General features: G+C 42.1%; 1 pseudogene; it reads left to right on the forward strand.

Moving 5' to 3' along the window:
* Window positions 1-1,313, forward strand: LOC147450609 (uncharacterized; annotated as a pseudogene).
* The last annotated feature ends 3,255 nt before the right edge of the window (window positions 1,314-4,568 follow it).

Below are 4,568 nucleotides of genomic sequence, written 5' to 3' on the forward strand. Positions count from 1 at the left end.
ATGAAGGTGTTCTTGATGCTATGCATGTAATCAAAGATGCGGCCACTCCAGGAAATGATGTTGATGACCCACATCTTGTAATTAAGCACCCTGCTGCTGCTGAAATCAAGGCCATAAAACCTGATGATGAAGTCAGCCTCTCCTTTGCCAACTCTGAGCATCATCAAGTCAGCCTCTCCTTTGCCAACTGTGAGCTCAAATATGATGCATCATCCCTCCTTGCCGATGCTCTCATTTCTTGCCTTGTAAAGGCCATACAACTTTACTGGTCAGCGCACTGCCTAAAACCCTGCAAGCCTTTGATGGCCTTGGACCCTAAGCGGTTTGAACCTGCTATTGCCCAACTTCATGCAGACGTGCAGCCGCAATCAATGGCTAACACATGCCGTGAAGCCGACCTGTTGCTGGACAATGAGCCTGCAGTCGATGCAGAAGATGCAAAGGAAGATGAAATCCCTGCCCTTGCTGCCGATGAAAATGCTGATGTACCTGCCCCAGAAGCAGATGAAAACGCTGTTGAGAAACCTGTCTCACATCCAATAGATGGTGATGAAGTACCCACCCGGAATGACATCCTTGCTGCGGAAATTACTCCTGCAGCGCCCAGCCATGCAATGCTCGCCACCTTGCCTTGTGAATACTGTGGCCACCATGCAGATGAAGAAGACGAGGTTATCACCAACTTCCTGGCTTCTCTTGAAGAGGAACACACAAACTTTGACCTGCAGACGGCCACCTCTGAATACCTCAAAGGCAGTACTTTGTTTGGGGATCACCCTATGATAAATGAACCTGCTGACGGAGATGAAGAGATAGCAGTTGCTTCTTCATGCATGTACCAAACCCAAGTTGATGATGCAGAACCTCTAGATGATGGTGAAACTGATCCAACCTTAATGGAAATCATTAGAAGGGTGCCTCACCCTTACAACATGGATGTTGCTCATGCATTTCATGTTGTCCCCAAGTGCAAATATTGTTGCGGCGGCTATCATAATCATTGCTCAAACACATGCCGCTCTGTTAGGATTTAATCCCGCAAGCGTGATGATCCTTCCAATGGTCCAAAGCCACAAAGTTCAGTAGTTATCTTCATCATGCTCAAATATTTGGACTCCTACCTTATCTTCTTCACCAAAAGCCAATCTGAAGCAAAATCTAAAGCACATGTTTTCGGTCGAAGGGGGGATCAATTGAAGAAAGTCATTCGATCTCAAGATGCAGTTGAAGAACTTGATTCTCGTGCGAGAATCAAGATGAAACCTCGACATCAAACATTTCCACTTAACACCTTTCTACTTGAACCTGATTGATTGTGCAGAAAACCCAATTGAAAGCTAAAGTAAAATTTTTCTTTCATGCACCTCCATCGTTTGATGGGAAACAAAAACAGAAAGCCCTTTCCAGCTCATCTAAGCACGTCTCATGCACAATAAAATCTTCTCTCGGCATTCAGCTGAGGGGGGATGTTGGAATATAATAAAATATTCCAGCTGTCATGCCTCGAGAAACCAAGAGGCACCAGCACCCGTTCAAATCCACTATTCCCAGCCTTTATAATCACCCCATGTAATCACGCTACAATCAGAGCAATCCAATAACCGCCTACCCACCTACATCGTCGTGTACTATCTCTCTCTACCTCTCTCTCTCTCTCTCTCTCTCTCTCTCTCTCTCTCTCTCTCTTACACACACACACCATTAGGAAATTTCGGAGGTCATTTGGAGGGCCTTCTAAGAAAATGTATTTTTTGCACTCTCTCTCTAAAAAAAATGACAAATAAAAGAGCTGGGTCTTTCATAGTAAAACTTCAAAAAGTGTACTTTAAGTAGATTCCTTACCCCTCTGAACATTCGTTCGTAGTGATTGAGGGATAATACTCTTTTTAGTTGTATTGAATGAACAACGTCAATAAGGAGGGAATGAAGCTAACATGGAGGGACGAATCCGCAGCCGCTATTCACTTTCCATTAAACCTGCACATTTGGCTAATGGCGCACTCCTCAAATGGCACAAATGTTACCCACAAACGAGCCAAATATCACCTTCACATTGATTTGGACAATGAGTACCAACCATTGATTAAGCGCAGTAAAACAAACACACATATACCTCCCACCTCCATAGACACGCTCAGAGCTCAAGGAGCTAAACACATAGATATCTGGACGAGAGGCTCTCTCTACCCTAAGAATCCAATAACTAATGCGTCTCCACCGTTTGTCAATCCTACAAGCTTATTGACCTTTGCTGGTGATGGAGAAAACGGCCTTCTGGGTTATTGTAAATCACTTACAAGAGAAGCTGGAACTTACAAGAGCATTCTCCAAGCTCAACAATGTGAGATTGTTCGCCTTTCACATTTACATTCTACAGATCAGGTTACCATTTTGCAACATAAAACAGAGGTACAAGAACTGAAAGAAAAGGTGCGAAGTTGTCAAATGAAGGACACCATCTTGGGTGGTCGTATCCGAAAGAAGAAATTGCGCAATCTTGAAACATTGCAGGTTGCATCAGGAGGTCTCAAGAAAAGAATCCGAGCATTAAGGTGATGCTTCTTGGTTGGCTACATTGTCTTAGTTAAGTAATCTCTTTGTTTTTTCTTGTTATGCATTGTTTTCATGTGCCTAAATAGTGTTAGTGAAGCAAATTTTCTGTTATTTACTTATGCATTGTCTTCATGTAAAGACTCAATCTATCCTGACAAGGAAAACATTGACCCCAAAGCCAATATAGGAAAGAGATTGAAGCCACTTATAAGTAGAAGCCTGGCAGCAGATATAGTACATGACAAGAAGTTTAAGGTTCTACAAAGAAATGTAGTGGACCGCTTTATTTCAGAGAACTCAGTGCCTGCAAAAGAGATACAAGGCACACTTGATTCACTTGGTGTAAGCAAAAGAGGATATTCGGCTATCCAAAAGTCTGTCTCATCCATCTTTGTTAGGAAGGGTATAAAATCCAAACTTCTACCATCAGCCTCAAGTGTTTGGAAAGAGAGGCTTCAGCTTAACGAGGCACAGAGAGACTATCTTGGACAGCCCTTTCATATTAAAGCAACTTACAGTGGCCATGGAGCCAACATGGCATATGATGAGTTCAACAATATTTTTATGGACCTGCGGATACTACAGAAGAGAATGGTGGAGTTTTACAACATCACATTTGAAGAGTCACGTGGACTATTACATTTTGTGTTAAAACTGGATGAGTGTGAGCTTGTTAAAGAGAAAAAGCTAGAGCGTGTTACTATTACTTTAATGAATAGAGCCCTCTCAAAGTGTCCCAGTGATGATCCTTTATATTTTAGTGTTCAATCAGAATCTAACATATGGTGGCTTGGTGCGTTTGAGGTAAGCGATATTCTCAAGTAAGCTCAAATATTCAGATCTACTTAAGTCTCATTTATTTTGTGTTGCAGGTAAAGAAAGAAGATCATGAGATTCTATATTGGGTGTTCCATCGAACTAATATTCCGGAGCTGATTGATCGACAGACTAACCAGGGAGAGGTACTACGTCTAGATGGAAGGGGAGACTTTCAAGTTCAGTGGCATCTTGCAGGTGACCTTAAAACATTAAAGTGCATGTATAATTGTGGAATGGGTGCAATGGCAAAGTCACCGTGTTTGTTCTGCATGGAGCCTGCAAAGGTCATGAACCCAAAGTGGTGGAGAAAAGCTCCAACACGTCACATTGAGGATCCTGCTTTTCGACCAGTTTTGAAAATACCACTTGTGAATGTTCACATTTGTACAATGCATGCCCTTTGTAGAATTGTAGAGAAATTGGTCTACTTATACATCGGGTTTGCTTGGAAGATTAAGAACTCTGCAGAACGACAAGTAGCCTTGCAGTGCTTAGAAATGGTACTGTCGGATATGGGGCTTCATGGTGGCAATGTGAAAATCCAGCGGGATGAAAAGAGATCAACTGCTGAGAAGGATGTCCCATGCAAACCATCCATCGGTGGGGTGAAGGCACGGAGGTTTTTATCTAAGCCCCAAGGTACAAGAGATCCAAAGCTAACAAAACATGGAAAAATATATAACACATCTTATGTTAGCAAGGTAGAGTATCAGAGCTGGAAAAAGCTACATATTGCAGTCAAAGACCACGAACCAACTACTCGTAACGCGAAGGCTGAGGTTTGGCGATCAATAGACATCCTATTTTTGATGTGCGACAAAGATGACTGGTCACAAGGTGATATGAACAAGTTCAAGGAAAATCTCAACCTTCTGAAAAAATCATTCAAGACAGCATGGACAGACACCCAGATTACTCACTACATGGTATTATCATGTATTTCTTTCTCTCTTATGTGCAAATATGTGAGTGTAAAACATTCTAACTAATCTATTTTCATATCCAGCACATCATCTTCAATCATTTGCCATATTTTATACAGAAGTATGGGAACCCGGCAATATGGAATACCCAAGGGATGGAAAAGTCTCATTACATGGCGAGAAATGCTTAATATTCAGGCACACACGACATGGTGGCTCTCGAATCAAGGCTAACAGTTTGAGAGAACTATTTGAATGGTTCTATCGTAGAAT

Source organism: Adiantum capillus-veneris, chromosome 9, assembly GCF_014529385.1.
Source record: "Adiantum capillus-veneris isolate H3 chromosome 9, ASM1452938v2, whole genome shotgun sequence".
Taxonomy (NCBI): domain Eukaryota; kingdom Viridiplantae; phylum Streptophyta; class Polypodiopsida; order Polypodiales; family Pteridaceae; genus Adiantum; species Adiantum capillus-veneris.